At 44.2% G+C, this 24,841-nt stretch overlaps 1 long non-coding RNA gene across 2 annotated transcripts in view; it reads left to right on the top strand.

Annotated features, from left to right (window-relative positions):
- Positions 1–24,483, top strand: part of LOC140618327 (uncharacterized) — a 29,403-nt gene extending 4,920 nt beyond the window's left edge. The window contains exons 1-3 of one of the 2 annotated variants that reach the window (XR_012018499.1): positions 15,794–15,867; positions 16,094–16,186; positions 23,847–24,483. This is a non-coding gene — a long non-coding RNA (uncharacterized lncRNA). Of the gene's footprint in view, positions 1–15,793; positions 15,868–16,093; positions 16,187–23,846 lie in introns of those variants that run through there. The other variant, XR_012018500.1, reaches the window with a different exon arrangement.
- Positions 24,484–24,841: the final 358 nt, after the last annotated feature.

Raw genomic sequence — 24,841 nt, 5'->3', positions numbered from 1 at the left:
ATAAAAAATAAACTTTAAAAGAATAATAATAATAAATTAAAAACCTTAAAAAAGGGCAGCCCAGGTGGTTCAGTGGTTTAGCACTGCCTTCAGCCCAGGGCATGGTCCTGGAGGCCCTGGGATCCAGTCCCCCCCACCAGGCTCCCTGCATGGAGCCTGCTTCTCCCTCTGCCCGTGTCTCTGCCTCTCTCTCTCATGAATAAATAAAATCTTTTTTAAAAAAAACCAAAAAACTAAAAAAAGAGAAAGAAAGAAATACTTGCTGAATTAAGTCTAGAAGGAAGCAGGGTAGAAAGCCCAAGAACATGTACTGTAAATTGGTTGCCGAGAGGCTGCACAAAAATGTTTAGCCACCATGTTCAGCCCAACAAGGACGAATTCATTCATCAAATATTCGTGAGAAACTAGCCCCTAACTCAGTGGTTCTCAAGATCATTTGAAGCAAGAAACTGACTTAGAAACATACTCACAGACCCTGCTTATCCAGAAGATCCCAGACCTGGAACGGTAAGTGGGCTGTCCTCTGGAGGTGGAGGAAAAGAAAAATGCTTTCTACGTCTTCCAGAAGACTCACTTACCCTGCCTTGCCTAGTCAGACCTGGCTTACTTCTGTGGTTGCATCTCCACCACCCTCATGCAGGCCACACAAGCGTCTTGAGTCCCAATGTACACCAGAGCTCTGGCCTCAACTCTGGGAACCATGGTCCTCCTTCCAGCACCCCACCACCCCCACTTCACTCCTATATATTCTTCAGGTATCAGCTTATCTGGTACTTCCTCGGGGAAGCCCTCTTCCACCCTCCAGACTTGTCAGAACTCCTTACATCCACTCCTATAATGTCATGCATCTCTTCTCGTGGCACACGACCTACTTGTCATTTGGCATTTATTTTCCCCATTTCTGGATTACCATCTGTCTTTCTCTGTAGGCCACGAGCTCCATAAAAGCTTTCTAGTTTTCACCATTGTATCTCCAGTGCCTGGGACAGAGTTGGTATTCCATAAATATCTGTTAAATAAATAAGGGAAATATTAAAGGAGATGTAGACTAAAGGGGCTATAGGAGTGCAAATAATAGTCTTTCTAGTCTCCCTTTTGGCCCCTCCCATCACATACCCTTGGGGGTCATAGAAGTATATTTAGGAAAGAAGAGGATTGGGATGCCTGGCTGGCTCAGTGGTTGAGCATCTGCCTTTGGCTCAGGGTGTGATCCTGGAGTCCCTGGATCAAGTCCCACATCAAGCTCTCTGAGGGGAGCCTGCTTCTCCCTCTGCCTATGTCTCTGCCTTTCTCTATGTCTCTCATGAATAAATAAATAAAATCTTAAAAAAAAAAAAAGAAATAAAATCTTAAAAACAAAACAAAACACAACATTGTTCCAGTCTGCAGGCAGTATCATGTGGACATTCTTATTCCTGGAACCTGTGAATATGTTACCTTACAAAGCAAAAGGGACTTCACAAATGTGATTGAGTTAAGGACCCTGAGATGGGAAAATAATCCTGGATTACCCAGGTAGGTCCAGTATAATCACAAGAACCTTTAAAAGAATCAGAGAGGGACTCCTGTGTGGCTCAGTCAGTTAGGTAACTCTTGATTTCAGCTCAGGTCATAGTCTTAAGGTCATAGAATCCAGCCAAGCCCTGTTGGCTCCATGCTCAGTGCAGAATCTGCTGGTCTATCTCCACTCTCCTCCTCTCCACACTCACATTCTCTCTTGCTCCCTCTCAAATAAATAAATAAATCTTTAAACAAAAACTTATGGGATACAACCCAAGCTATGTTTAGAGGGAAATTTATTTTTTTTAAAGACTTTATTTAGGGATCCCTGGGTGGCGCAGCGGTTTGGTGCCTGCCTTTGGCCCAGGGCGCGATCCTGGAGACCCGGGATCGAGTCCCACATTGGGCTCCCGGTGCATGGAGTCTGCTTCTCCCTCTGCCTATGTCTCTGCCTCTCTCTCTCTCTGTGACTATCATAAATAATAAATAAAAATTTAAAGAAAAGACTTTATTTATATATACATGAGCGACACACAGAAAGAAAGGCAGGCTTCCTGCACGGAGTCTGATACTAGACTAGATCCCAGGACCCCAGGATCATGACCTGAGCCAAAGGCAGACACTCCACCACTGAGCCACCAAGGTACCCCTGGAGAGAGATTTATAACATTATGTGCTTATATTACACAAGAGGAAAGGTCTCAAATCAATGATCTAACCTTTTGTTTTAGAAAACTAGAAGAGGAAAGCAAATTAAACTCAAGGCAACCCGGCAATAAGAAATAATAATGAGGGCAGCCTGGGTGGCTCAGCGGATTAGTGCCACCTTCAGCCCAGGGCCTGATCCTGGAGACCCAGGATCGAGTCCCACGTTGGGCTCCCTGCATAGAGCGTGTTTATCCCTTTGTCTGTGTCTGTGCCTCTCATTCTTTCTCTCTCTCTCTCTCTCTCTGTGTGTGTGTGTGTGTCTCTCATGAATAAATAAAATCTTAAAAAAAATGAAAGCAAAAGTTTCTAGTTCTTTGAAAAGATTGACAAAATTGCTAAGCCTTCAACAAGACTAACAATAAGGGAGTCTGCCGTGGAAACAAGATGACAAAGGGGATAGTCATCATTTGGAAAGTGTCACAATAAGACCACATATTGTGCTGCCCTGTGACTCTCAGGCCTACCACCTTCAGAAGTCCACCTGTGGCAAATGTGGCTACTCTGCCAAAGGAAAGAGAAAGTATAACTGAAGTGCCAAGGCTAAAAGACGAAATACCATTGGGACCGTTTGAATGAGGCACCTAAAAATTGTCTACTGTAGATTTAGGCATGGATTCCATGAAGGAACAACACCTAAGCCCAAGAGGGCAGCTGTTGATCATCTTAAGGATTTCAATGATTATTCACAATAAACGTTCTGGTTTAAAAAAAAAAGACTAACAATAAAAAGAGAGAACACAATATATCGATATTAAGAATGAAAAAGGGAAGGGCACCTGGGTGGCTCAGTTGGACAAGCCTCTGCCTTTGGCTCAGGTCATGATCCCAGGGTCCTGGGATGGAGCCTTCCAGAGGGCTCCCTGCTCAGCAGGAAATCTACTTCTCCCTCTCCCTGCTGCTCCTTCTCTCTCTCTCAAATAGATAAAATCTTAAAAAAAGAAAGAAACAAAGAAACAAAGAAAAAACAATGAAACAATGAAATCTATTACTACAGATTTTATCAATAGTGAAAGGGTAATAACAATTTTATGCCTATAAATTTGATAACTCAGATAAGATTCACCAATTTCTTTTTCTTTTTTTTTTTTTTAAGATTTTATTTATTTATTCATGAGAGAGAGACACACACACAGAGGCAGAAACCTAGGCAGAGAGAGAAGCATACTTCCCTCAGGGAGCCTGATGCGGGACTCAATCCTGGGACTCCAGGATCACACCCTGAGCCGAAAGCGGAGCTTAACCACTGAGCCACCGGAGTGTCCCAAGAGTCACCAATTTCTTAAAAGACACAATCTATTGAAACTCACTCAAAATGTTGATATTCTAAGGGGTGCTCAGGTAGCTCAGTCTGTTAAATTTCAACGCTTGATTTTGGCTCAGGTCATGGTCTCATGAGATGGAGCCCTGTGACGGGCTCCTTGCTCAGCTCATCAGGAAGTCTTCTGGAGATTCTGTCTCTCCCTCTCTTTCTGTCTCCCCACTCCCACTCTCTTTCTTTCTCTCAAATAAAGAAGTCTTTAAGAAAAAAAAAACTCTTTTAGCCAAGAGAACCTCAGAGCCAAACAGCTTCACTAGCTGATTCTACCAAATATTTAAGAAGAAATAGTATCAATTTTACACAGTCTTTTCCAGAAAATTAAAGAGGAAACATTTCCAACTCATTTTATGAAGCCAAGATTACCCTGATAGCAACACCACACTAAGATATTACCAGAAAAGAAAACTAGAGACCAGTATGTCTCATGAAGACATAAACAAGCAAAAATCTTTTTTTTTTTTTTTAAATATTTTATTTATTTATTTAGGATAGTCACAGAGAGAGAGAGAGAGAGAGAGGCAGAGACACAGGCAGAGGGAGAAGCAGGCTCCATGCACCGGGAGCCTGACGTGGGATTCGATCCTGGGTCTCCAGGATCGCGCCCTGGGCCAAAGGCAGGCGCCAAACCGCTGCGCCACCCAGGGATCCCAACAAGCAAAAATCTTAAAGAAAATATTAACAAATTGAATTTGAAAATAAATTTGATAGTGCACCATGGTCAAATTGGAATTATCGTGGGAATGCAAGGCTGGTTTAAAAACTTATGTTTGTTTTCAATTTTCAATTTAAATTTTATTTTATTTTATTTTTAATAAATGTTTATTTATGATAGTCACACAGAGAGAGAGAGAGAGAGGCAGAGACACAGGCAGAGAGAGAAGCAGGCTCCATGCACCGGGAGCCCAACGTGGGATTCGATCCCGGGTCTTCAAGATCGCACCCTGGGCCAAAGGCAGGCGCCAAACCGCTGCGCCACCCAGGGATCCCTAAATTTTATTTTTTTTAATTATTTTTATTTTTTTTTAAGATTTTATTTATTTATTCATGAGAGACAGAGAGAGAGGCAGAGACACAGGCAGAGGGAGAAGCAGGTTCCATGCAGGAAGCCTGACATGGGACTCGATCCTGGGTCTCCAGGACCACGCCCTAGGCTGAAGGCGGCGCTAAACCGCTGAGCCACCCGGGCTGCCCTTTTTGTTTATTGTTTTAAAGATTTGTTTATTTATTCATGAGAGAGAGAGAGAGGCAGAGACATAGGCAGAGGGAGAACAGTCTCCTCACAAGGAGCCTGATGCGGGACTCGGTCCCGGATCCTGGGATCATGCCCTGAGCTGAAGGCAGACACTCAACCGCTGAGCCACCCAGGTGTCCCAAATATTTTGTTTTTAAGTAAAAATAAAATACACCCAACACGGGGCATGAATTTAATGAATTTACAACTCTGAGATCAAGAGTTGCATGCTCTACTGACTGAACCAGCCAGGTACCCATAAAAACATTTTACACAAAAATCTGTACTGACTTTTATAGCAGTCTTCTTCAAAATTACCAAAAAACTGTCAATAATCTAAATGTCCCTCAACCAGTGAATGGATAACAAACTGTGGTATATTCATCATACAAATGAACACTAGTGATAGAAAGGAACAAATTTTTTTAAAAAGATTTATTGATTTAAGAGAGAGAGATTGCACAAGCATGTGAGTGAGCAGGGGGTGAAGGAGAGAAGCAGACTTCCTGCTAATCCAGGCCTTAGGCTCCATTCTCATGACCCTGAGATCATAACTGAAACCGAAATCAAGAGTTGGACACTTAACCAACCGAGCCACCCAGGCTCCCCCAAAAGGAGAAATTTCTGATACTCATAATAATATGGATAAATTTCAAAGAAGCCAGACCTGAGGCAGCTAGTTGGCTCAGTTGGAAGATCATGTGACTGTTGATCTTGGGGTTGTGAGTTTGAGCCTCATATTGTGTGTTGAGATTACTCAAAAAAATAAGATAAATAAATAAGATAAAACAAAACAAAGAAGACAGACTCAAAAGTTTACATATTCTATGATTTCACTCATGGAATGTAAAGATTGATTCATTTATTTCAAAGGGGAGAGAGAGAGTGCCAGAGAGCAGGGGAGGGGCAGAGGCAGAGGGAGAGAATCTCAAGCAGACTGCCAGCCAAGTACCCCATGCATGTTTATTTTTTTTAAAGATTTTATTTATTTATTTGAGAGAGAGTGTGAGTGAGGAAAGAGGCAGAGGGGGAGGGAGAGAATCTCAAGCAGACTGCAGCCTCACATGGGGCTCTACCTCAGGACATCTGAGAACATGACCTGAGTTGAAATCAAGAGTCAGGGGATCCCTGGGTGGCGCAGCGGTTCGGCGCCTGCCTTTGGCCCAGGGCGCGATCCTGGAGACCCGGGATCGAATCCCACGTCGGGCTCCCGGTGCATGGAGCCTGCTTCTCCCTCTGCCTATGTCTCTGCATCTCTCTCTTTCTCTCTCTGTGAATATCATAAATAAATAAAAATTTAAAAAAAAGAATCTGTATAAAAAAAAAAAAAAAGAAATCAAGAGTCAGACACTTAGGGCAGCCCGGGTGGCTCAGCAGTTTAGTGCCTGCCTTCGGCCCAGGGTGTGGTCCTGGAGTTCCGGGACCAAGTCCCGCATTGGGCTCCCTGCATGGAGCCTGCTTCTCTCTCTGCCTGTGCCTCTGCCTCTCTCTCTCTGTCTCTCATGAATACATAAATAAAAATCTTTTAAAAAAATAAAAAATTTAAAAATATTTAAAAAGAAAAAGTCAGACACTTAATCAACTGAGCCAGACAGGCACCCCATGGGATTTTTTTTTTAAAGGCAGACTATAGGAACAGAAAATTGATCTGTGTCATCAGTTACTTATGGTAGGGGTAAAATATGACTATAAAAGAGTATAGGGAAACTCTGGGGCTGATGGAAATGTTCTATATCTGTTTATCATGATGATTATATGATTGTATGCATTTGTCAAAATTCAAAGAACTGAACATTTTAACAAGTTCCAAGTTTGGGATCCCTGAGTGACTCAGTGGTTTAGTGCCTGCCTTTGGCCCAGGGCGTGATCCTGGATACCCAGGATCGAGTCCCACATCGGGCTCCCTACATGGAGCCTGCTTCTCCCTCTGCCTGTGTTTCTGCCTCTCTATGTGTGTGTGTGTGTGTCTCTCATGAATAAATAAATAAAATCCTAAAAAAAAAAAAAAAGTGAAAAATTGGTGCCTGGCTAACATAGTCAGTAGAGTATACAACTCTTCATCTCTGAGTCAAAAGTTTGAACCCCATGTTAAGCAAAGAGCTTGTTTAAAAAAAAATATAAAAATCTTTAGGGATCCCTGGGTGGCGCAGCGGTTTAGCGCCTGCCTCTGGCCAGGGGCGCGATCCTGGAGACCCGGGATGGAATCCCACGTCGGGCTCCCGGTGCATGGAGCCTGCTTCTCCCTCTGCCTCTCTCTCTGTCTATCATAAATAAATAAAAATTTAAAAAAAAATTTAAAAAAAATAAATAAAAATCTTTAAAAATAAGTAAATTTTTTTAAAAATTGAAAAATTGAAGTATAATGAATATATATGGCAAATATGCATGAATTTCATACATACGGTTCAATGAATTGTTTCAGGTTAATGCCTATAACTACTACTTATATCATTTTCTACCACCCTAAAAGGCTTTCTAGTATCACTTTCCTGTCAATATCCCATCCAAAGATTGCCCACTACTATACTGACTTCTATTACTGTAGCTATGTGATGGTTTTTTTTTTATATATTTTTTTCAATTTTTATTTATTTATGATAGTCACAGAGAGAGAGAGAGAGAGGCAGAGACACAGGCAGAGGGAGAAGCAGGCTCCATGCACCGGGAGCCCGATGTGGGATTCGATCCCGGGTCTCCAGGATCGCGCCCTGGGCCAAAGGCAGGCGCCAAACCGCTGCGCCACCCAGGGATCCCGATTGGTTTTTGTTTAACAGTTTTATTGACATATGACTCATATACTACACATTTGCCCATTTAAAGTGTATAATTTGGTAGTTTTTATCATAGTCACAATGTTGTGCAACCAGCACCAGAATCTAACTTTAGAACATTTTTATTACCCCAAAAAGAAACCCCATGCTCATTAGGAGGTCACTCCCCATCCTACTTTCCCCTGCTTTTATAATTTTTAAGTGTATTTATTTATTAATTTTTAGTAATCTCTGCACCCATTATAGGGCTCAAACCCACAACCCCAAGAGTCCTACTCTACCTATTGAACCAGACTGGCATGCACATGCTCACACTAATGCACATACACACACATGTACACACACCCCAATTGCTTTTTTAAGTGATTTTTTTAAAGATTTTATTTATTAATTCATGAGAGACGCAGAGAGAGGCAGAGACACCAACAGAGAGAATAGTAGGCTTCCTGCGGGGAACCCCATGCAGGATTCGATCCTGGGATTCCAGGATCACGCCCTTAGCCAAAGGCTGACGCTCAACCACTGAGCCACCCAGGCATCCCTAGATGATTTTTTTAAAGATTTTATTTATTTATTCCTGAGAGACATGGAGAGGAGGCAGAGACACAGGCAGAGGTAGATGCAGGCTCCCCAAGGGGAGCCTGATGTGGAACTCAATCCCAGGACCCTGGGATCACAACCTGAGCCAAAGGCAGATGCTCAATCCCTGAGCCACCCAGGCATCACACTGAAATTGCTTTTTTAAAAACTTAGAAAAGGGGATCCCTGGATGGCTCAGTGGTTTAGTGACTGCCTTTGGCGCAGGGCAGGATCTGGGAGTCCTGGGATGGAGTCCTGCGTCAGGCTCCCTGCATGGAGCCTGTTTCTCCCTCTGCCTGTGTCTCTGCCTCTCTCTCTCTCTCTCTTTCTGTGTGTGTGTCTCTCATGAATGAATGAATGAATAAATAAATAAATAATCTAAAACAAACAAACAACTTTGTTGAGGGATGCCTGACTGGTTCAGTCCATAGAGCATGTGACTCATGATCCTTCAGAGTCATGAATTCAGACCCGGGTTGGTTGTAGAACTTACTTAAAAAAAGAAAAAGAAACTAAAAACTTTATTGAGGCGTACCACTTACGTATAATGAACCACATCAATTTAAACGGCTCAATTTGATAAATTTTGACAGTTGTATATACCTGTAAAATCACCACCACTATCAAGATAAGGAACATTTCCACCCCTGTAAGATTCTTCATGTTCCTTTGTAATCATCCTTCTACCTGCATCTGAACCCAGGTAACCACTGATTGATCAATCTTCCTTCCTTCCTTTCTTTTTAAGATTTTATTTGTTTATTTTAGAGAGAGATAGAGAAAACATGGGGGAAGGGGCAGGGGACAGAGAGAAAGAATTTCAAGAAGACTCCATGCTGAGCCAGGAGCCTGATTCAGGGATTGATCTCACAACCCTGAGATCATGACCTGAGTGGAAATCAAGAGTTGGGACATTTAACCAACTAAGCCACCCAGGCAATCCTACTTTCCATCACTATGCATTGGTTCGCATTTTCTAGAATTGCATGTGAATACATATAGCATGTACTCTCTTTTCTGGCTTCTTCCATCTGGCACAATGATTTTGAGATTCATCTGTGTTATATTCATCAATAGTTTACCTTCCTTTTTATTGGCAGGTAGTATTCCATTTCTTGGATATACCACATTCTACTGTTTTTTAAAATAAAACTTTTTTGCTGAAGAACAGGTAGGCCTGGCTTCACACCTATAGCTTTCTCAAATTCTGTTTGGTTTCTGATAAAGAGAAAATAAATTGGTCTCCATAGGTTCATTACCTTTTCTATTTCTTCATCATTCTTAAGAAATGGTAGGATGTGTGTTGTATGTGTATTGAAGGTGGGGAAGAGAGGCCCTCTGGAAACAGAGTCACAGCACATCAGCCTGTGGTTGATTGGTTTCCTAAGGCCTAGGGGCTCAGGGACACTAACGTTTAAGAGGCAGAGTCAGGACTGGGTGCCTTATAAACTGAATTTAAAAGGCGCCTTTGCAACAGCTCCATTTTCCAGCCAAAGGAGCTGAGACTCAGAGAGGTTAAGAGACTTACCAAAAAATAATTTGCCTGAGTCAGAAGCTTAGTCTGAGGTGACAAAATTGAATTCTGACATTCCTGGGGCACCTTAGCCTGCTCATTTGGTAAAGCATGTGAGTCTTGATCTCTGGGTTATGAGTTTAAGCCCCAGTTAGGTGTAGAGATTAGTTTAAATAATAATTAATTAATTAAAATATAAAAAAGAATTCTGACATTCTCTCACAACTTTTTAAAGGAATTATAGACTTGATGGACCTGAGGAAATTGCTCATGGCCCTGGCTGTTTCTTGTCCAAACCAAGTGATTGTTTTTCTTTAACTAGTGACTAAGAGGATAAAGATGGGTGGCAGGGAGAAGTGCATGCTGCCTGCCATCTGCACTGGCCATGCCCCTTCTGCTAATGTATGATAAACACAAGGTCTGGCCAGATGACAGGCAGTGAAGGGAAGCGATTTAAAGATATATGATCCTTGTTGGATAAACAGGAGCCTGAAATGTCCCTGGCACTTGAGAAAGCCTCTCTGTGCACTGGAGAACTATTTGGCATGGCCGGGGCTTTTCTAGTAAGCAAGACTTTTTCCTCCATAGAAGGCTGAAGAGTCCAAGAGCCCCCAGAGGGAAATGCGAACAAGCTGAGTTATATTAAACTTCAGTATTATTTAGGATCATGAGAGGAATGTGAGAATACTCATGGTGAGGAGTTCGTGTGCTCTATGACAAGATTAGAAAGAAAATGAAAATCACGCTTAGTCCTTAACACTGAGAAATAAATGCTCTCACTATTTTCCTCAATAGCCTCAATTTCTTTCTCTTCATGAGTATTTGTTCCTAATTGAGATCATGCTCTTAATGCATTTCTGCATCCTGCCCCCCCCCCTTTTTTTTGCCATTAAATGCTGTGTATAATAGCATTTCTCTGTGTCATAAAAATTACTCATCAACGTCACTTCAGTGGATGGTCACATAATAGTCTACTTTTTGGTAGAATCTGATACATGTAATCATTAGGGCTGCTGCTTTTTTATTTTTTTTCTATCATAAATAATGCCTTATTGAACATCACTGTGCATCAGTCTTTCCTATTTTCTGATTCTAAAAACAGATTTTTTTCCAGAATGGAATTATTGGATCAAAGAATAACAACATTTATAGTTTTACCCAATCTGATTTCCATCAATAGTGGTTGTACATGCTCATCTCACAACACCCTAACAATGGCTATTAAAATCACTGTATAGGATCCCTGGGTGGCGCAGCGGTTTGGTGCCTGCCTTCGGCCCAGGGCGCGATCCTGGAGACCCGGGATCGAATCCCACACCGGGCTCCCGGTGCATGGAGCCTGCTTCTCCCTCTGCCTGTGTCTCTGCCTCTCTCTCTCTCTGTGACTATCATGAATAAATAAATAAAATCTTTAAAAATAAAAAATAAATAAAATCACTGTATAACACTCCTGCATTTATAGATGAAAATGTGATCTACTGCTACTGGCCAGTATTGCCCCCTGATGGGTCAGTAAATTCATGAGACTCAGAAGTGACTGAGAGGAGAATGGGATGCCACCCCAAAGTAGTGCACCCCATGCTCTGCAGGCAAGGATACAGAGGCTTGCTTCTCTCAACTACCATACTGTTCTTCATCCCTTTGACTTTGCAGAATCCATTTCTCCTCATGCTCACTTTCAATGTCCAGGCTGATGTTCTCATCATCCTCTTTATTTATTTATTTATTTGGTCTCCCTTTAGATATTTTATTACAAATATGTCATGGCTGCAGACATGCACACTGCTTATTGCAGAGTTCTGCAAATTGGTTTTCCTGCCCCTTTGCTACCTGTCCTCTGGAGGATCTGACCACAGCTCACCCCTGATTTAGCTTCCCTGCCCATTCTCCAGCCTCCTTTTTTTTAAATAGATTTTATTTATTTATTTATTTATTCATGAGAGACACAGAGAGAGAGAGAGAAAAAGAGAGAGAGGCAGAGACACAGGCACAGGAAGAAGCAGGTTCCATGCAGGGAGCCCGATGTGGGACTTGACCTCAGGACTCCAGGGTCACGCCCTGGGCCAAAGGTAGGCGCTAAACCACTGAGCCACCCAGGGATCCCTCCAGCCTCCTTTAAATCCTAACTGGCTCCTCCTGGCCTGACAGGAACTATTCAAATGCATGATATTCATGCACTGTAGTTTCACTTACCCTCACCTTCTGCCTGCCCTGCATTCCTCTTCAGTCAGACAGAAATACTTCACAAGAAGAGGACGCCTGGGTGGCTCAGTGGTTGACATCTGCCTTCAGCTCAGGTCCTCATGTGTTTTTTTTTTTTTTTTTTTCAATTTTTATTTATTTATGATAGTCACAGAGAGAGAGAGAGAGAGAGAGGCAGAGACATAGGCCGAGGGAGAAGCAGGCTCCATGCACCGGGAGCCCGATGTGGGATTCGAATCCCGGGTCTCCAGGATCGCGCCCTGGGCCAAAGGCAGGCGCCAAACCGCTGCGCCACCCAGGGATCCCCGGTCCTCATGTCTTGATCCCAGAGTCCAGGTATCCTGCATCAGGCTCCCCGCAGGAAGGACTCTCTATGTCTCTGCCTTTCTGTGTCTCTCATGAATAAATAAATAAAATCTTAAAAAAAAAAAAAAGTAAAAAGAAATACTTCACAAGAACTACATTGATTGAATGTTTCCTCCGTGCCTGTACTGGGGGCAAAGTTCAATCAATAGCTCACAGTCCTGCTATGTTGAGTGCTATCATATTATCCTTTTTCATGGATAAGAAGACTGAGGCCCCCGAAGATGGAGTGGTTTGTCCCAGTACACACAGCTGGTTAAGTGACTGATTGGAAAACCTGTAGGTCACTACATTTGCCCTTCTCCAGATAACAAATGCTGTCCTCCAGGCCTCTGCCCACATTGATCCCTGGATCTTCTTTAGGCCTAGAGATAAATAAATCTTAAAGTCCTCTCTGACTGTTGTTATGTTCTTCCACATCCATTCATTTTTCTAGGTCCCATAGTCACTCCAGACAATATAGGGTCCCTTGTACTGAACACAGACCCCATGAACTCCAACTGGAGCACAGTTTTTGTTTTGTAAAAATTTTATTTATTTATTCATGAAAGACACAGAGAGAGAGACAGGGGCAGAGGGACAAGGCTCCATTCAGGGAGTCCGAAGCGGGACTGGATCCCCGGGGTCATGCCCTGGGCTGAAGGCAGACAATCACTGAGCTACCCCGGTGCCCTGGAGCAGTTTTAAACCCTCCAGATAAACTGTGAACTCCTCAGGGGCAGGGATCTTGTTAATGATTGGTCCTTGGGCCCAGGATGTCTGATGAGAAGGTGCCATAGACAGTGCCATCTAGTCCATAGATGTTGGACTAGGGTGCATATTGTGTCACTCCGTACCTGAAACCGTCATGAACTCTCATACTCTGGTGGTGGGAGTATAAGCGGTACAACCACTTAGGAAAACTATATTTATGAAGGCCAAAGCTATGCCTGTCCTGTCATGCAGCTTTTTCACTCCAAGCTAGATACAGGAGAGGAATGAGAAAATACATGTGCATGAGAAGATATGTACACAGGGGATCCCTGGGTGGCGCAGCAGCGGTTTAGTGCCTACCTTTGGCCCGGGGTGCGATCCTGGAGTCCCGGGATCGAGTCCCACGTCGGGCTCCTGGCACGGAGCCTGCTTCTCCCTCCTCCTGTGTCTGCCTCTCTCTCTCTCTCTGTCTATCATAAATAAATAAATACATAAATAAATAAACAAATAAGCTAATTAATTAATTAATTAATTAAAAAAAAGAAGAAGACATGTACACAAGTGTAGGAGCTTTGTTTACAAGAGCCCAAACAAGAAAGTTCCCAAGTGTTTGTCAACAGGAGAATAGGGGCGCCTGGATGGCTTAGATGGTTGGGCATCTGCCTTCGGCTTGGGTCGTGATCCCAGGGTCCTGGGATCGAGCCCCAGGTCCATGTGGGGCTCCCTGCTCAGCAGGGATTCTGCTTCTCCCTGTCCCTCTGCCCTGCCCCTGCTTCTCTTTACCCCCTTCTATCAAATAAATTAAAAAAACAACAACAGGAGAATAAATAGTGATATAGTCATATAATGGAATACTACATAGCAAGGATAGTGAAAAAATTATTGCTATACAGACAATAGAAATGAATCTTACATAATGTTGAGTTAAAGAAGCTAGACACAGGGATGCTTGGGTGGCTCAGTCAGTTAAGGGTCTGCCTTCGGCTCAGGTCGTGATCCCAGGGTCCTGGGTTCAAGCCCCACATCGGGCTCCCTGGTTTTTGGGGAGCCTGCTTCTTTCCCTTGCCTGCTGCTCCACCTGCTTGTTCTCTCTCTCAAATTAAAAAAAAAAAAAAAAAAAAGCCAGACACAAAAAAAGTATATATACTGTGAGGTTCTATTTACATACAAAATTTCAAAAATAGATAACACTTATCTGTGCTATTAGAAATGGGGATATTTGGACGCCTGGCTCAGTGGTTGAGCATCTGCCTTTGGCTCAGATCCTCCAGTCTGAGGATTGAGTTCCGCATCGGGCTCCCTGCATGGAGCCTGCTTCTCCCTCTGCCTATGTCTCTGCCTCTCTGTGTCTCATGAATAAATAAATAAATAAATAAATAAATAAATAAATAAATAAATATATTTTTTTAAAAATGGGGATAGTGGTGAGCTGTAGGATGGGAGGATGGTGACTAGGCTGGCACTCCAGGAGGGATTCTGGGCACTGATGATAATTCTGCTTCCTGATCTGGGTGCTCACCTTAACATAGGTGTGTTCAGCTTGAGAAACTCACACTTATGATTGATGCTCTATATGTTTTTCCTCAGTCAAAAATCAGAACTAGGGACACCTGGGTGGCTCAGTGATTGAGTGTCTGCTTTTGGCTCAGGTCGTGATCCTGGGATCCTGGGATCAAGTCCCACACTGGGGCTCCCCGCAAGGAACCTACTTCTCCCTCTGCTTATGTCTCTGCCTCTGTCTGTGTCTCTCATGAATAGTTAAAATTAAAAAAAAAATCAGAAACAAAAACAAGAGAAAACAAATACTTCCAAGACTTCTCAATGTGCTAAGAATAAAATTCAAACTGCCCAGCAGGGCCTACAAAGTCTTATATCCCTTAGATCTCCCAGTACGTTCCCTGGCACAGAGCTTTTCAGACCCTCAGCCATACTACTCTTTTCAGCTAGGTGGGGAGGCAGGGCAGCCACTTGGAGACTGGGAAAGGATGACACAGCCTGAGGCAAGGGAACGCATATGAAAGGTTTCAAGTACTCCCTGGAGGGCTCTGATTTGCTTTTTTATTCCTCCCTTTAAACAATTGGCCACAAGCCACACTAAAAGAAAAGTGAAATCCAGAGATTTAGAGTCTCCTCTGAGAAGGTCTGAAAGACTCTCTATTGAGAGTTGCCCACTCATAGAGCAGAGGGTCTCAGACGTCATGCTTATGCAACTGAATGCCCTTGGGCGCTCAGAATTCAGTCTCCTTCAGCTCCCTGACTGTCAATTCTGATTGTATGTGGGGGAGTGGTACAAGAGACACACTTTAAGTCTATTACTAATTTGGGGCCAGTTGGTGCCTCTAAGCCTCTTTTCTCCATCTGAAAAGTCAGATAATAACAGTGCCTGCCATAGGGGCCTTGGGGATTAGGCGAGATAACCATATTAGGTCCTAAGTGTGGTTCCTAGCACAGGGCTTGTGCTTCCTCCCTTTACTGAGCACCTACTATGTGAATACTGGGGACATAGCAGTTCACGAGATAGCCAAAATCCCTGACCCATGGAGCCACCTGTTCTTGCGAGGGGACGCAGACAATGAACTGACCATGAGCAAGTAAATAAATACTGTGATGGGTGCTCTAAGGAGAAATAAAACAAGACAGAGGCATGGGGGCCCAAAGAGTACGGTTTTATATAAGGTGACAAAGCCTTCTCTGGGGCTCCTGGGTGGCTCAGTTGGTTAAGTGTCTGCCTTCAGCTCAGGTCATGATCTCAGGGTCCTGGGATAGAGCCCCATGGCTGGCTCCCTGCTCAGTGGGGAGCCTGCTTCTCCCTCTTTTTCTCTGCCCCTCCCACTCCCCCTGCTCCTGTTCTCTCATTCTCAAAGAAATAAAATTAAGAAAAAAAGAAAATCTTCTCTGAAAAGAGTATTTCCATTCTTAAGACCTTAAGGGAAGAAGAAGAAGAAGAAGAAGAAGAAGAAGAAGAAGAAGAAGAAGAAGAAGAAAGAAGGTAAGAAAGTTGCTAGCAGCTGTGTGAGTTAAGAGTGGCTCCTGGTGGAGGGTAGCAAGAGCAAAGGGCCTGAGGCAGGTGTGTGCATGGCACAGAAAGGACACCAGTATGTGTCAGGGCCAGATAAATGGGGCCCAGTAGGCCACAGTAAGGAAATTGACTTTGTGAATTTCACAGCCATTAAACAGTTTGGAGCAGAGGAGTGACATGATCTTCATTCCTCCAGGATGAAGAGTATACGAGGCAATGGTGGAAAGCTGCCACAGCAATCTGAGAGGGAGACAATGGTGACTCAGACCAAGATGACAGCAGGCCCATGGTGAGGAGGGGTTGGATTCAAGATCAATTGATTAATTTTAAGATGTTTAAAAAAGATTTTATTTATTTGAGAGAAAGAGTGAGAGAGAGAGAGAGAAACAGACTCCCTACTGAGCTGGGAGCCTGACAGAGCTCGATCCCAGGACCCTGAGATCATGATCTGAGCTGAAGGCAGATGCTTAACCAACTGTACCTACACCTAGGTGCCCCTGATTTTAAGATTTTAAAAAATATATTTTTAAGTAATCTCTACACCCAACGTGGGGCTCAAATTCTGAGGTCAAGAAATCAAGAGTTGCATGCTCCACCTACTAAGCCAACCAGGCACCCCTCAAGATATATTTTGAAGGTGAGGCCAGTAGGAGTTGTTGATGGCTCCTTTGTAGGGTATGGGAAAAAGAAGGGCAAAGGACGATCCGAAGGTTCTGGGTCAGACCACTGGAAGGATGAGGCAGCCATCCCCTGAGGTAGAGACAGCTGTAGAATGAACAGACATATCCTGGAGGGAAAAGCAAGGATTCCGTTTCCAGGATGTTAACTTTGGGATGCCAGTCCTCAGCCACGTGGAGGTGTGCATGTCTTGCCGTGGTTGTTAAACTCCAAAAGTGAGGTAGTACCACAGCGGACGCTGTTGTTGGAAATAGCCTGAATGTGACCTATTTATGCCTTTCAGCCCTGGTGCAGCTGAGTCTTGGCATTGAGAGGTTGCTAATCCTCTCCTCCCCTCCACTCTGGGCCTCCCATCTGGTGCACCTTCTCCAGGTGTCAGCTGTGCTGGAAACTGCTCATCCCAGGCTCAGACACGTTGTGTGACCTTAAACCGCCTATGAGAGGCGGTGAGGACAGGGCCTGGAACTCCCAGTGTCTCCCCTCCCTCATCCGCATCCGGGCCCAAGGAGGCTCCTGCCGGTGGCTGGAGTAGAATTGGGTGCAGCTGTTTGCTTTACAAAGCGGATGATTGCGCCCACCCCCTCGGTGCTCCAGGGCACAGCTCCACACCTGTTCTCCACCCTCTAGCCCAGGTGCAGAGAACAAAAGAACACCCACCCACTCACCGAGGTCATTACCTTGAAGGGGGTGGGGAGAAACACTGCGACAGGGAGAGCCTTATTTGGGAAAAGGAGAAAAGCTCTGGGGAATTAGAGGGTTTGCACCCGCACAGCTTAATACAACTTTCTTTGGTAATGAGAATGTTCTGTATCTGCGCTGCTAGGTACGACAGCCACCAGAACATAGAGCAGTCAAAGTGTGGCTGGTGTGACTGAGGATGTAAAGTTCCGATTTAATTTAATTTCAATTTATTTTTTTTTAAGATTTTATTTATTTATTCATGAGCGACACAGAGAGGCAGAGACACAGGCAGAGGCGGAAGCAAGGAGGCTCCTCGCAGGGAGCCCAATGTGGGACTCGATCCCGAAACCCCAGAATCACGCTCAACCACTGAGCTACCCAGGCGTCCCCAATTTCAATTTAAATAACCACTTGTGATTGCCTTATTGGACAGTACAGGTTTAATAGTTGGCTCTGGAGGACATTAGGATGATATGGTTAAGTAATAGCAAGTTAACATTTGCATACACTTGTGCCAGGTACATTGCATACGTTGTACACACACTTTGTGCCAGATACATTGCATACGTTCTCTTATTTACTCCCCACTGCTACTCTGTAGGAAAGGTGTGATTGTCCCCATTTTACAGATGAAGAAACTGAGGATCAGAGTAGCCAAATCATCCGGTCCCAGTTCCAGAATCGGGAAAGGCTGAAGTTTGAAAGGGAACACCCAAAATCACATTTTCAAAACCAAGTCAGATAAAATACACCCAAAGACCCCTTGCAGGCTTTGCAACTTCTAGCTCTTTACAAGTGAATGGAGTGTGCAAATTGCTGAAGGAATGCAAATCAGTCTACAATTTGGGGGACAAAGCTCAGATCCTCTGGTCACACCCTGCATCTTTCTAGACTGAGGGTGGGTGGGGGCGGAGGCCAAGTGACAAGGAGGGGGAATTGGGGTGGGGGTGGGGCCAGCCAGCTGGTGTCGGAGACCCAGGACATCAGCTGGCTGGCGGGACTGGCTGGCTCAGACAATGGGCGGGGGACCGGTCAGAACCCTCCTCCCTCCACACCCGGTCCTCTCCCGTGCCCTGGCCAGCTGCCATGGACACCTTCCCCTGTCTTGGACAAGGCCTGGGGAGCAGGAGACCTGAGAGGCCAGTGCAGGATGCTGGGGAGGTCTATCTTGTGTGACCTAGAGTTGGGGAGGGACAGGAAGTTGGGAGCTTCCATGGAAGTCTTTAGCGCCAGACTTTTTGCTGGGGGCTTTGCAAGCATCCTTGCACTTGCTCTTCCCACAGATCCCTTGGTGATAATAATAATAATTATTATTAACATTAGTAGCTCAGTAGCTCAGCCCACCCGTCTAGAATGGAAGGTGTTATTTCTGTTCATCCTCAGGACCACCTAGGGAACCAAGGACTTTTATTCTCTCCCTTTCTAAAGGAGGAGCCTGAAGCTCAGAGTGGTTAAGACACTAGTGTAACATGGGGGGCAGCCTGGGTGGCTCAGCGGTTTAGTGCCGCCATCAGCCCAGGGTGTGATCCTGGAGACCCAGGATCGAGTCCCGCGTCAGGCTCCCTGCATGGAACCTGCTTCTCCCTCTGCCTGTGTCTGTGCCTCTCTCTCAATCTTTGTCTCTCATGAATAAATAAATAAAATCTAAAAAAAAAAAAAAAAAAAGACACTAGTGTAACATGACTTACAAAACATCCTTTCTTCTTAGTCTCCCACCCTTTCTTTTTCTTTTTTCTTTTTTTTTTTAATATTTTGATTATTTATGAGAGACACAGAGAGAGGCAGAGACAGAGGCAGAGGGAGAAGCAGGCTTCCTGTGGGGAGCCTGATGCGGGGACTCGATCCTGGGATCAGAACCTGAGCCAAAGACAGATGCTCAACCACTGAACCACACAGGCGCCCCCCACCCTTACTTTCTACTTAAAGTTTTATTTGGGGGTTTTGCAAATTACAGACCTTGCCTTCCTCACTGGTACTGTTTATGAAGTGTTTACACGTTTTAACTACTGAGAAGACCAAAGTAAGAATATTGTTTGTGACGTGTGATACTATTCAAATTTTATGTCTGTAAGTGAAGGGTTTTTGTTTTTGTTTTACTTATTTATTCATGATAGTCACAGAGAGAGAGAGAGAGAGAGGGGCAGAGACACAGGCAGAGAGAGAAGCAGGCTCCATGCACCGGAAGCCCGACGTGGGATTCGATCCCTGGTCTCCAGGATCCCGCCCTGGGCCAAAGGCAGGCGCCAAACCGCTGCGCCACCCAGGGATCCCAGTGAAGGGTTTTTTTTTAACGCAGCGGACTTTATTGTTTACATATTGTCTATGATCAATTGCTCTAACAATAGGGCAGCCAATGCTTTACTATCTGTCCCTTTACAAGAAAGGTTTGCCCATCCTACCCTCTCCCTGGCTCCAGAGGGAGGCTGGGCACCCAAACTCATAGTCCCCTGAGGGTCCTCCTCCTCTGACATTCTCTCACCCTCGGCTATTTTTTTTTTTTCCGGCTATTATTGACCCTCACATATCCCTTTCCATCCTACCAACAGGAGTGTGATATGGTATCTTCTGTTCATTCCACAAACAGCTCTGGAGCACCTGTTGTGTGGCAGGCACTGGTCTAGGCATAAGGGACAAAGCAGATGTGGTCCATATCTACGGATGTCAACAGTCACCAAGCAAATCTCTAAAAGTACAGAGTGCTGTGAACAGGGTGTATGAGGACATTTGACAAGGGAACGAAGTTAATCTGGTCATCAGGGAGAAATTCCTGGAAGAGATGATGGTAACATTCGAGATCTGAAAAGTTAGTAGGGTTCCAGATTGTAGGTACCCCTTTTAGACTCACTTCCCCATTTCAATTCCTTTTCCTCTCTTCAGAGCCTAGATCTTGACTCAGATAAGACCTCTGACTTAGGGAGAGGAGCACAGCTAGAGAGAGGAGAGACACTCCCCTCTCCATCCTGAGCTGAATTGAGTCAGGCACAGAAGGTAGGTGGTTAAGTTGGCAGTCACTCTCAAAAAATGATTGCATGGTACCTTTATGTAGTAATTCCAACAGTTTATTCATTATGTAATTGATTCATTTGTAAACATTGAGCAAATATTTATTGAACATCTACTGTGTGCAAGGCACTGTTATAGGCCTTGGCAATACAGCAGTGAACAAGACAGAAACAAATTGCTGCCCTGGTGGAGCTTCTTACATTCTAGTACAGGAGGCAATATATAATGTATTGGGTATGGAGAAAAATAAACAGGAGCAGGTGGCAGACAGACCTTTTGAAATAGGGAGGTAAGAGAAGACCTCCCTGAGAAGGTAACAGTTTGAGCATAGAGCTGAGGATTGGTCTGGAGGGAAGTATGCATTGATGGAATGCTAAGACACCATAAAATTTGAATCAATAGCATTCTCAAGTCATGAATTTCTAAGTAATAGAATTCTGGGGCCATGGGATGCTAATCAATACTTCTCTGGTGCCATAAAATTCTAATCAATAGTATTCTCTGGTTGTGAAATTCTAACTAATAGAACTCTGAAGCCATGAAATTCTAATCAATCAGGAACCCTCCCTGGGGCACCTGGCTGGCTTAGTCAATAGAGAATGTGACTCATGAGCTGGAGGTCCTGAGTTCAAGCCCCACATTGGCTGTTAGGCTTCCTTAAAAATCAGGAAACATGTGAAAGCAGCTACGGAGCAAAACTCTCAGTGATCAGTGGGAGTTAACCAGGTGAAGGCAGGAATAATGCCCAGGAGGAAAATACAAATAGCATGTACAAGAGTCCTATGGCAGGAGGGTAGAGAGGTTTGGAGCTGGAACCTGCCCCCTACCCAGCCATTCAAATGATAAGACAAACCGTTGCAGAAGGATCTGTTTCCCTACCTTTGAGCCATGACACCAGAGTTTCAGGAGAAGAGAAACTGGTAAAAATAATATACATGGTGGCCCAGTAGGTTAAGCATCTGATGATTCTTGGTCTCCACTCAGGGTCCTAGGATTGAGCCCTGCATCTGGCACTCTGCTTGTCTCCTCCCTCTGCCTTCCCCCTCCCCCAGCTTCTCTCTCTCAGATAGGTGAATAAATCTTAAAAAAAAAAAAAAAAATGATAAAGCACATTTGGGCTAGTCAGGCCCCAATTCCAGGTCTGCTTCCAAACAGGCCTATGGCCTATATAGCTCTCTTCCTACTGCATTGAGTGAGAGGACTCTGACTATCTGGGCCTGTCCTACCTCTTGCCCTTATGAATATTAACTATAATATGGTATGGCCTGACTGCTTCTCCCATCCCCCACATTTATTATTCATTTCTCCATCAATATAATTTTTTAAAAGATTTTATTTATTTATTTGAGAGAGGGAGAGATAGAGAGAACATGAGGTGGGGGGGGGGGGGGCGCGATGGGGAGAGGGAGAAGCAGGCTCCAGGCTGAGCAGGGAGTCCAGGACCTTGGGAAAATGACCTGAGCCAAAGGCAGCTGCTTAGCTGACAGAGCCACCCAGGCACCCCCATCAATATCATTATTAATAATAGGAATGGCTGCCCTTGGCTGTGTCAGCCATGAAACTAAGTCATCTATAATGATTGCTACTCAAAGTGTGGCTCCTGGATAGTGTTAGTCTAAAACTGTCACCACAAAATATGTAAGAAATGAAGAGGGACACTTGGGTGGCTCAGCGGTTGAGTGTCTGCCTTTGGCTCAGGGCATTATCCTGGAGTCCCGGGATCAAGTCCCACATCAGGCTCCCTACAGGGAAACTGCTTCTCCCTCTGCCTATGTCTCTGCCTCCCTTTCTCTCTATGTCTCTCATGAATAAAGAAATAAAATCTTTAAAAAAAATTTTTTTTTTTAATAAGGAATGAAGAGTGTTTAGGAACTTCAGGGCAGCCCAGGTGGCTCAGCAGTTTAGTGCAGTCTTCAGCCCAGAGTGTGATCCTGGAGTCCCAGGATTGAGTCCCACATTGGGCTCCCTGCATGGAGACTGCTTCTCCCTCTCCCTGTGTCTCTGCCTCTCTCTCTGTGTCTCTCATAAATAAATAAATAAAATTTTTTTTAAAAAGGAACTTTTATGATAGTTTGACATTGCTATGACATCCAGGCACGTGACTCTTTTTCCAATGTGTTTTACAAAAAAAGTATCAGCCCACAATGGATTGGAAACAGTAAATTGAAAAGAAGAAAAAAGAAACCGTAAACTGTTCCCTTATCACAGATGGTAGGAGAAGCTCACTTTATCCACATTATCCCTCTAAAACTCACAACAAGCCTTGTGCAGCTGGTACTTTTATTATTTCCACTTTCTGGTTGAAGGAACTGAAGCTCAGAAAAGTTGCATGTACACGTGGCCCAAAGCCATAAGGCAAGTGGCAAGTAGGGGATTCTAGGTCTGTGGGAAGCAGAAGGCTGAACTCTTGGGCACGCCTCCCTGCTCCCTCAGGCCTCCACTTCCCTGCCCCCACCTGCCATCTGGGTTCTGTCTTTTTACCATAACTTGTTTACTTTAACTCGACAGGTACCCACCTCTCTCCTCCCCAGACTCCAAATGAATGATGGTTCCAACCTAAATACCTGCCCCGCTTCTCCTATTTCTGTTGCTTCGATGCTTCAGTGTCTTGCCTCCCCCACATCTCCATCAGCACTTGACAACAGAAGTCTCTGAGATGATGGAAATGCTGTGGGTTTTTTGGTTTTGGTTTTTGAGAGAGAGACAAAGGGATGCCTGAGTGGCTCAGTGATTGAGGGCCTGCCTTTGGCTCAGGGTGTGATCTGGGGTCCTGGGATCGAATCCCACATCAAGCTCCTTGCAGGGAGCCTGCTTCTCCCTCTGCCTATGTCTCTGCCTCTCTCTCTGTGTCTCTCATGAATAAATAAATAAAATATTTTTTATTTATTTTTATTTTTTTAATAAAATATTTTTTTAAAAATGAAAGAGACAGAAAGAGCATGAACGGTGGGGAGGGGCAGGGGCAGAAGGAGAAGCAGACTCTCCTGCTGAGTAGGGAGCCCAGTGCAGAGCTCCATCCCAGGACCCCAGGATCATGATCTGAGCTGAAGGCAGACTCTTAACAAACTGAGCCACCCAGGTGCCCCTGATGGAGACATTCTATATCTGCTTGTCTAGTACAGTAGTCATTACCTACATGTGGCTATTGAGCAGTTGAAATGTGGTTAATATGACAGGGGAACTGAACTGTTAAGTGCAATTATAAATAACTACATGTGGCTGATGGCTGTTGTATTGGTTAGTGCAGATCCAGAGAGGAAAAAGTCCAAACCTCACATAGCACTCAAGACCTTTGGTTTTGGATCAGGAATTTCCTGACTGACTAACCTCTGGGGTAACAGTCACAATGTGAATGCTTTGGAGTTTAATAGATTTGTTTTTTTTGTTTTGTTTTGTTTTGTTTAATAGATTTGGATGTAAATCTGTATCCACAAAGTGTGTGGTACTGGCTGTCACTTAACCTCTCTATACCACCCAGTCCTCATCTGTGAAATGAGACTAAATTCCTACCTCATAGGCTTAATTAGATTTTACTTACAGTCCTTAGGAGACTGGTTTCACTGCATAACAAACTGTGTTGCTTACAGAAAGCAAGATGGAGTCACTCATGTCAAGCAGTCACTCATACCACGGAGTGACGTAATAAATAAGGAAGGCAGCCAAGGGCGATGAGCTGAGAATAGATATCGCTAGAACCAGAACATGCTGGCAGCCCACAGAACTGATAACTAACAGAGCCAAGAGAGTCTGGAAGAACCGAGAAGTGATAATCACTAGAACCAGAAGATGTCTGGAAGAGCTAAACACTGATCAGATTCCTTTAAAAAGGGTGGATTTCTGCAGCAAACTGTCACACTTTCCAGACACTGACTCTTCCACGTCAGACCACATTAGAAAGGTAACTGCCCGAGGCCTGAGTGATCTCTGAACATAACAGAGATCCTCCACTGCCTGAACATAATGAGCAGTAGGCGCCGAGAGCTGACCCAGGACCAAGTCTTCATCTCAAGTTCACAGACTGACTTTGGGTTTGATTTGTTAATGTCTTAACCTTGTTGTATCACATTCGTTGCATGACTTTGTATTGTGCTTTGTTTTGTGTCATGTGTATGAGGCCAAGTTAAATGCATAGTGAAATGTCATTGACTTTGGAATCCTAAACCTGCTTTATAATTACGTTAATCTTGCTTTATGATTGAATAAAGCTGACACTGTGGAAACATAGCTCGTGTCCTGGCCTTCATAACCTCAGCTCCGTGCTTCTTGGCTCTTATTCTATCCTCCGTCTTTTCCTCCCCTCTGCGTCTATGCAAACTGAAGCTCTAAAAGTGTTTAACTTTCCCAGAGTCCCTCAGGAAGCATCAGGCAGGGTAAGATCTAGGTTACCAGGTCTCTTCACTCTTTGGGTTCTACCACTTGGCAGCTGTGTGACCTCAAGCAAGTTCCTTAACCCCTCTGAGCTTGGTTTTCCCTTTTTCAAAATGGAAAGAAAGCAATTTTATAGCATTCTTAAGAAAATGAAATGATTAAATGAGAAAATGTGTGTTTAGCATACTGATAAGCTCTCAAGGTCAGCAATTGC

This window comes from Canis lupus, chromosome 26 (assembly GCF_048164855.1).
Source record: "Canis lupus baileyi chromosome 26, mCanLup2.hap1, whole genome shotgun sequence".
In the NCBI taxonomy this organism is placed as follows: domain Eukaryota; kingdom Metazoa; phylum Chordata; class Mammalia; order Carnivora; family Canidae; genus Canis; species Canis lupus.
Note: the sequence above shows the minus strand (reverse complement) of the source record. Positions and strands in the feature narration are given on the sequence as shown.